The sequence below is a fragment of the Pyrus communis genome, chromosome 8 (genome assembly GCF_963583255.1).
Source record: "Pyrus communis chromosome 8, drPyrComm1.1, whole genome shotgun sequence".
Classification (NCBI taxonomy): domain Eukaryota; kingdom Viridiplantae; phylum Streptophyta; class Magnoliopsida; order Rosales; family Rosaceae; genus Pyrus; species Pyrus communis.
In genome coordinates this window covers 21,833,681-21,843,612 of record NC_084810.1, presented here as the reverse complement: position 1 = coordinate 21,843,612, position 9,932 = coordinate 21,833,681, and the positions used below count along the sequence as shown (strand labels likewise).

The window sequence follows — 9,932 nt, the reverse complement described above, 5'->3', positions numbered from 1 at the left end:
ACACATCTTTTTGAGCACACCATTCATGATTTTTCTTATTTATTATATTTTTCTTCCATCATTACGTGGGCACCATCAATTTTGTCATTTGTTTATTCTTTTCTCTCTTCCCTTTTATTTTTTTGTTCATTTCTCTCTTCCCACTTATATTTGTATTATATGTTATGATAACCAAATTACCAAATTACCCTTGCATAATTTGATATATTATTTTAGATTGGTTTTGGATTTTTTTGGCTAAGGGGCATTTTGATCCTATTTGTTTTTTTGTTGAAGCCCCGTAACCCCAAAATTTTGCCAGCATGCGTAACCCCAAGTTGGGGCTCTCGCTTTCTATATAAAAGACAGACAGATAGAAACTTTCTAGTTTCCAATTTCGATTGTATTTCTCGTCGACAATTATTAGTTGATATTTTGGTGGCCAGGGAAAAGTAGGATTTCCTGCTGTCCACTAATAATTTATCCTCAGCAACTTGCAACTTTTTGTTTGCTTGTTTGATGTGGCAAACTATGCAAATTGATTGTTCTACAATTTGAATTTGTCTAAATTATATTTCATCCAATTTCAACATCGCACAATGTCTTTCAATTTCATACAACTTCCGATTCAATTGTCACGGGGTAGTCCAGCACATGAAGATGAATTCTAAAACTGTATTCCACATAATACATTCTAAATTCGATTCACCAACGATGATGAATAATACAATGATGATCAAAGAGATGTTGCTGCTCTCCTTTTAAAAGATTAAATAAAATACTTCTAATTTTATACTAATACCATACAACCGTTAATCAATTTGTCAAATAAGCCGTTAAGTGATAATGTAACAAGTGCAAAGCTCACATTCTATCAACTTTGAGTCCAAATTTGTGCCCCATGATTAAAAAAAAATTAAAAGAAAAAAAATTAATTATTATTACTGTAAAAATTAGAAATCATTTGCAATATCATTAAATATTTTATTTTAAAAAAAAAAAAATTTTGAAGCGCAGATCTCATCTTCCTCTCCACCCAATGCAGGTGACGATCCCCCTCCCTGCAACATCGTCTCGACGATGTACTCCGGGACCATCCCCCTGAGCTCCTCCTCAACGATCGTGGACCACGGCCTCACCTCTCCCTTTCTCGCATACGACACAGACGACCACCACCACACACTGCAAGGCTCCACCAAAATCAAACAACCACAATCATCAAACCACCACCACCGTCAGATTCCCATGTGACCACCTGAATTTTCAAAAAATACTTAAATGATAATTATATGTTAAGCAGCGCGATTAATTTCATCTACTTTGTATTATTACCCGTTTAATCTTTTAAAAATATATTAATTTCTTATACTCTAAATGGTCAATTTACTTGTTAAAAGATTATGTCTTTACTGAGCTGTTTTAGCCCACTCCTTTTTTGCTTTCCAGGTTTACAAATAGACAATTAAGAGGGTAGATGGAATGAGTTGAATTAGATGTGAGGCTAGAAGTTCAATTAAGGGGAGGAATTAAGTTTCCATTCCTCCTTTTTCAACTCCATTTATTGAAACCTTGTTCCTTTTCAATTTTTAATCAAGGTCTCTTGATTTTAATAAACATCATTAATTATTTCAATAATAAAATATTTTACATATCAAGATAATTAAATTTTATTTATAAATTATTTATTTAGGGTTAAAAACGTTACATTTGATATATTTATAATTATGGCTAAATTTTGTATCATATATTTTTATTTTTAGTTGGTACCCATTTTAATTTGCAACCTTTTTTTTTAAATTGTGCCAATTTTCTATTCAGTTTTAGTTTGTACCCATATATTAATTTCTTTTTTTGTCTATATTTTTCAAACTTTTATTTGTACTCATATTTTTTTGACCTTTTATTTGTACCCATAATTTATTAATAATGTACCCATTTGTCCTTAAAAATGTACCACTTTGTTATGCGCAAATTGTCACATCCCAGTCCCGACTCCGCCATAGCACGATATTGACTGCTTTGGGCCCTAGCCACGCCCTCACGGTTTTGTTTCTGGGAACTCACGCGAGAACTTCCCAATGGGTCACCCATCCTGGGATTGCTCTCGCCCGAACTCGCTTAACTTCGGAGTTTCGATGAACTCTAAAGCCAGTGAGCTCCCAAAATGCCTCGTGCTATATAGAGGTGGGCATGTACATATAAGGCACATCACCCTCTCTCCATTTGTCGATGTGAGATGTTACAATCCACCCCCTTAGGGGCCCGACGTCCTCGTCGGCGCACTCGCACCACACATCAGAGTGGCATTGATACCATTTTGTCACATCCCAGTCTCAGCTCCGCCGTAGCACGATATTGTCCACTTTGGGCCCCGGCCACGCCCTCATGGTTTTGTTTCTGGGAACTCACATGGGAACTTCCCAGTGGGTCACTCATTATGGGATTGCTCTCGCCCGAACTCACTTAACTTCGGAGTTCCGATGAACTCTGAAGCCAGTGAGCTCCCAAAAGGCCTCATGCTATATGGAGGTGGGCATATACATATAAGGCACGTCACCCCCTCTCCGTTTGTCAACGTGGGATGTTACATAAATTGTACCCATTTTTTTTCGTAAGTACCATCTCTTTTTTGTGTAAAATGTACCCATTGTTTATATATATATATATATATATATATATGAAATGTACCCATTATATAAAACGTATCACCTTTATTTTGTATAAAATGTACCAACTTTTTGTATGTAAAATGTATTGTATAAAAATTACCAATTTTTTGTATGTAAAATGTCATTAATACAAGTAATGACAAATCATGGGTTTTATTTAAGAATATTTTTTCAATATTTTCAACAAATTATAGATTTTATTTAAAATCTCATTAATATAAATAACTACAAATATCAAATTTTAAACTAAAAATTATAAATTTATAATAACCTACATAGAAATGCATTATTGCATTAATTTCAGGGACTTTAATAAAAAACTAAAAACCAACAAGATTTCAATAAAAAAATGTTGATAAATAGGGACCACATCCAATCCAAGTTATTGTAAGTAATTCTTGAGTTGAGAAATTAATTTCTCACCCTATTTCAGTTTTAGTTTTATTTATTTAATTTTTAGTCAGATGTGGGGTTGATTTTTCTACTGACTCTAGGTCTTGAACGTGACATAATGGTATTAAAGCTTAATTATTGGACACCCTTAGGACAAAGTTGTGATACCAACTAGATAGTTGATTGAACTAAACAGAACTAGAGCATTCATCCACGGACCTTTGCGTTTATGTGGATGTTGATACTTACCTTGTGTTCTCAGTTTTCTCAAATCTTTTGTTTTGGACTTGAATTCGTTTAAGCGAGAGGCTAGTAAAAAAATAATTGAAACCCATAATTCATCCACGGACGTTTGCAACTTTTTGTTTCCTTGTTATGATGTTGCAAACTACGCAAATTGATTGTCCTTGAATTTGAAATTGGGTAACCTTAAAAATTCATCCAATTTCAATATCATGCGTCTCTCAATTTTATATACCAGTCTGCCAAATTGGTCATTAAGTGATAAAATGTAAAGTGCAGAACTTATATTTTGCTCACTAGGAGTCCAAATTTATGCCATTGGTTAGAACAAATTAAAAGAAAGTAATTTAATTATTAATAATGTACAAATTAGAAATCATTTGCAATATCATATTTTATTTAAAATTAATAACAAAAACAAAAAAAAAAACGAAGAGTTTTTATCATAAATGGTGCTTGAAATTGACCCCCTTAATTATGATGGTTTTTGAAATTGAAAATCAATCAATATAATCACTGAATATTAGTCCGGCAAATTAATGTCATCTTTCTGTCACTATTTTGTCCAAATCCACACTAAAAAGGAACACATGACCACTTTTTCGTGCTAAAATGAAAAAAAAAAAAAACTACCCAACTAAACCTTCCCTTTCCTCCCTTACCACATTTTCACGTGCCCCCACCTAATCCCACTTTTCCTCCCTCTTCTTCGAATGCTAGTCTGCTTTAAGACAGGTTTGAAGTCGAAGGGAAAACATTGAAGTGGAAGGTACAAGGGGGTCCAAGAATTCATAAGATTATTGACAAGCTAAAAGAGTATAGTGGGGTATTGCATTGCGACTCTTGTTGGGAATATGAAGTACCGAGTTAGAACAATGAGTGGAAGGGAGTTCGCTGTGGACTTAGCTGCAAATAGATGCTTTTGCAAAAAAAAGTAAAAATAAGAAAGGGGTATGTGTGGAATCCCATGTGCACATGCAATGACTTGTATTCTCAGAAAGCAACAAGACCAAAAAAAGTATTTGGATGATTGCTACAAGCAAGCAACATATATATCTAAGGGTCCTGTCAGAACCCCAATGCCTACTCCTATCAGCTGCAGGATCATGTGATCCAACCCACTCCAGTTGATCCTCCAATGTACAAGAAGCAAATTGGAAGACCCAAGAAAAAAAGGGTTAAGGAGCCTGGTAAAGTCCTCCCTCCAGTGGCAAGTAATGAAAGGACAAAGCTTAGTGGATGAGTAAACACCCCATTTACTTGCACCAGATGTGGACAAAAGGGCCTAGTCAACCAAAAGCGATGAAGGTATGATCACATTTTACATTGGTTTACATCCTTAATAATTTGTTCGCATATGGAAGTTTTTGTAAGCAATCAGGTTATAACAAGTTTTCTGATATGTTGTTAATGTGTAGCCGAAAAGGAAAGAGCAAGCAACAAGTACTTCACAATCCACTAGTCAACCAAAGCAGAAAAAAGTTCGTTTATTATCTGTTTTATTGTGCAAGTACAATAGTTGCAAACTTCACTATGGGAACTACTGATGTCACCTATTTTTCACATACAATTTGGAATTAGATAAGAGATTTTTTTTTTCATGATCTCAAGTACTGTCTCTTCTACTACATTTGCATACATATAGAGCTATTTCCAAGTCATGCTCCTTGGAAGAGCAAGCCAGTGACGGTCACCCTGCCGTCGACGATAATAGTTTGCCCAGTAATGTAAGAGGCTGCAGGTAGGCATGGAAATGCTACCAAGGAAGACACCTCCTCTGGCTTTCTAGGACGTCCTAAAGGGCACCAAGAGTTTATCATCTCCAATTTCTTTTCATTTCCGAGAAACTGCATGTATAAAAGAGAGAATGGAAGAACAGAGAATTGATGTGTAGGACACATATATTAGCAACGATCTTATAATTGGTCAAGCTCTTCATAAACAAATTAAATAAGGCTAGAAGTATGATCTAAACTTGCTGTAAACCTTTTCACCATAAAACTTGTTGTACACAATTCAGGTCTAAATTTGAACCTCAACATGTCACTTGGTACTACGGTCTAGTGATATTCTTTTTCATTGGTAAGTGAGAAGTTTTAGGTTCGATTCTCGCCAAAAGCGAATTTGAACCACATTATTGCTAGCCCATTATGAGACTTCACTTACTCCTCAACCCCTTAGTGTAAATAGTATCATTTGTTTAAAAAATTGAACCTATATATACATGAATAAACAAAAGACATGAAATTTTGGCAAAACCCAACATTTTATTCTAATTTTGACTATGGACTTTTGGCAGACCCCATCAATAAAATACTAATTGGCTTAAAGTTATGAGATGCAACTTGCAAGGGATCTGTAATATAAGTGTGTTAAAAAATTTCATTCATGTATCTTAAATCCGGTTTCCATTTTCCTGCCCAACATCGATTGTATTAAAAAAAATGAAAATAAAAGGCATGCACAAGAACATGATCAGGATAATTTTACCAGATCAACGAGGGGAGTCGTGATGAACCAATGAGCAACGCTATTGGTCCTTATATTATCTTTCGCCCACTCACATGCCAAGTTTTTTGCTATTGGTCCTTATATTATTTTTCGCCCACTCACATGCCAAGTTTTTTGCTAATTTATTCGTGGCACCTGAGATAGAATACAGAAAAGCCATACTTTGGTCAAACATTAAAAATCACACGCCAAAAACAATGTATCAAACTTTAGGCCTCGTTTGGCAGCTCGGATTGTACTGACTATTTCTGTTGGATAGGATCAATAGCCACCGAATAGTACTGACTAAATTGATCGGGCGTTTGGTGCAGTATCGGACTATAACCGCATTATTCATATTGTATCGAATATAAATATGTAATTATCTAAAAACCCAAATACTTTTCAAATCCTAAACTTCAAAATAAAAAGAAAATTAAAAAGCCCCAAATTAAGCAAAATCTAATTTCAAAAAAATAAAAAATTGCCCAGATGAATATTGTTCAACAGTCAGGCTGCAGACAACCAAATGGACAAAAATAAACAAATTAAATGTTGAACAAAAATACATAAAAATACCAAAAAATTGCCCAAATGAAATATTGTTCAGCATGCATGATGGTAACTCGCTTGGCATGGATGACGCATAGGTTGGTGTCCTCAAATAGACCCACAAGGTAGGCCTCAGCAGCCTCCTGCAGTGCCAACACCGCGTGGCTCTAGAAACGCATATCAGTCTTGAAATCCTGGGCAATTTCACTAACAAGCCTCTGGAATGGCAACTTCCTGATCAAGAGCTCAGTACTCTTCTAGTACTTACGAATTTCACGAAGAGGGATAGTACCAGGAGAGTAGCATTGCGACAGTACCAGAAGAGTAGGGACCGGGAGAACGACGACGAGAGGGATGACGGCGAGAGGAGGTGTCGTGGAGAACGAAGTGCGAAAGAGAGGAAAGGTTATACCCGACTAATAATCCACTCCTTTTGGAAGGGTTTATTAAGAAGGTGTATACATGACTATCCTATCCAACTGATTAAATTAATCCGGTGACTATTTAATACGAGAAGACACCAAACGGTCAGGTCCGTACTATTAGTCCTATCTGATCCCTTATACGACATGCCAAACGAGGCCTTAGGGTCTTCTCGTCTCACCCTCTTAAGAGAGGAAAAAAAAAAAAAAAAAAAACCTAGCCGCTTATCTTTCTCCTTTTACCAAACCTTAAATCTACAACCTCCGTAGTCGCCGTCCTTTGCTCTGATTGGAGGCTGGTGACAATCTCTCTTCCCATTTTTCTAGCCTCCCTCCCTTTATCTTCTCATAGATGGTTGCTTGTTTATTTTTCGTTTTACTATTTTAGTCAGTGTCTCCTTGGTGAGGTTTTTTGTGAGTCTTTCTTCATGAATATTTTAGTTTTGTATTGGTGTGTTATCAGCTCCTTATGTGTCTATTTTGTTGGAATTGGTTCGCGGATTGTGTTGCGCACAAAATTTATGTTGGTATGGATACTAGTTGGTTCGTTGTCAGTTCTTCTTTGGAGTAGGAGCTGTTATTGTCAAAAAGTGTCCTCATGTTCATTATATTCGAGCCTTTGTGCGCAGAAGTTCTCAAATGCTAATTGGCGAAGTGCTTGACCTTTTCACCAAGAATGGAGTTTCTTTTACTTTGAGTGTCATTTTAGTCCTCTGAGTTTGAAAGTGGATGAGTTCAAGACTTTGATGCGTTACTTTACTTATCCTCGTGCTTGTCTCGCCTAAGTCATGGGTATGGTGATAATTAGTTAGCCAAGTTAGCCTTTTATGTTTTGTTAAAGTTTCTTTTGATTGAAAACTTTTTTAATGTTATCTTGAATGTCCTCTTTCAAATTTGTATCAATTCTTAATATTATAATAAAGCCGCTATCGTTTCATCTATAAAAGATAAAATTTAGGAGCTTCTAGATTTTAGGTTTGAAAAAGATTGTTCTTAGATTATAACCTCTAAATTCAATTCAAGTTTCAATTTTAAATTCAAACACCATGTCATATTTAAGTATATTTACTAAATCTATTATGTAAAATCAGATTGTTAAAGAAACATATTCAGTATTCACAAACCTAACAAACTTATACTAGTAAAGTCAACATCAATACAAAAACAATTTATATTGATTATTCGTCCGTACGTACTTAAGTATCGATATCAGTACTTATATATAATCTATGTAAGACCATCTCCAATGGTTGGGCTAAAAGCTAAATTTTTTAGCCCAAAAAATTTAGCTTTTAGTCCAGAAACAGTTTTTTTGCTCCAACCGTTCTAGCCTAAAATTTTATTCCGGGATTATTAAAGAATGAACTTAGGCTATTTTTTTTGTTAAATTAAATTTAGACTATAGTAAATTAATTTTATGAACATTTTAATCAAAAAAATTTTAAATTCCGATAAATATTGGGTGGAGTCCACTCTGATTTCTGGACTAAATTTTGGGGGAATTTGGCATTGGTTTAGCATTTAGCATTTAGCCCAAAATTTCCCCTTGGGTTGGAGTGGTTTTGGAGAGCAATTTGACTTTTAGCCCACCATTGGAGTTGGTCTAACTGTGTAAGCATATATAGGTACGTAAATATCATTAATTATATGAGTATAATACTTAGCAGCTACAAATAACATTTTAATTGTTTATAGGTTTTATAGTTGTTTATAAAACCAACACAAAAAAAGGAAATGTCAATAATCAATAGTCTAATTAGTATTCCAAAACTTAGGATTAAATAATTGTATGTGGAATATGTATACTGATATGATCATGGAGTCAAATGACTAAAATATTATTTAATCTTATACAAGGTATTAGTCTATAACTGATAATTTTTAAGGATTTAATGCAGTTTTCTACAAATTATAAATGATATGTTTTTTTATTTTATTTATAAAGGTCAAAACTATAAATATAAGGAAGTTAACTAAGCACCTTTAGTGGCAGCATATATAGATCCATTATCTATTGAGACCACACCAGCAGTAGAGGACAAAAAAACGATGTTAGCAGCTCCTGCAGCTTTGAGAAAAGGATGTGAAAGTTGGCACAAGTGGTAAGCAGATTCAAGATTGGTACTCATTATGAATGAGTAATCTTCAGCTGTGTACTCTAGCGTTGCGTTCGGTTTGACAATCCCCACATTGTTTATCTATAACAAGACATTATTGGAAAGGTGTAGCATAACATAACGATTTTTGCTTATATGTATTGCTGAAAAATGCATTAAAGTTATGTGTATTAAACATAAAAAGTATGTACATACGTGTGTTGAACGTTTGAGTTTTAAAAAAGTACAATTTTGCAAATCATGGAAACGTGTAGGACAAACAGAAATATTTTGAAAAAAAATATTTACGAGGATATTAAGTTTGCCATCGAAGAGTGATGATCATTTATGATTCATGCATATATGTTAATTCAACTAATCAGTCTTCTACTTACAAGGATGTTAAGTTCGCCATCAAAGAGTGATGAGACCTTGTTTATAAGCTCCTCTCTTTGGGTTTTTGACACCACATTACACACCGAGCCAGTGACTTTGAAAACCCTTCTTCTCCCATTGACTCAGGCTGTCATTAAGTTCAATTTCATTTCGCGAACAAGTATGCACAATGGCACCTAGCCCTGCCAATTCTTCCACTATTGCATACCTATATAATTACATTATCAACTTCAACATGGAGTAGTAAAATTAAGATAAAAAATTGGTACTCTTGTTCTTAAATTTTGGTAGATCATTGAGCTTTAGTCATTGAATTAAACATTTATGGATATTGGTCTTTGAACTTGTAAGCGGATCAATAGTATTTTTGGATAACTTTCTTATCACTTATGTCCATTATTTTCCCCCTATTTGTTTCTTATTTTGAAAGGAAGTTCTAACAATTTTAACCAAAATGACTATTGTTTTATGTTGTGACGAGTTTATGAACCAAAGTCTCCAATTGAACCAATTCAAGATCAAAGCTCCAATTAGAAAAAATAAAGTGAACATTCCATTGCATGTAAAAGAAAAAATGAAAAAAAAAAAAAAAAAAAACTATCCAAATTTAGAGAAGCTAACCCAATTCCTTGGTTCCACCAGTGACAAGCTAACCCAATTCCTTGGTTCCATCTTCTGCCTCTGCTGCTCAT

At 34.4% G+C, this 9,932-nt stretch overlaps 1 pseudogene; it reads right to left on the bottom strand.

Moving 5' to 3' along the window:
• Positions 1-4,698: 4,698 nt before the first annotated feature.
• LOC137742974 (tropinone reductase homolog At2g29330-like) lies at positions 4,699-9,932 on the bottom strand (annotated as a pseudogene).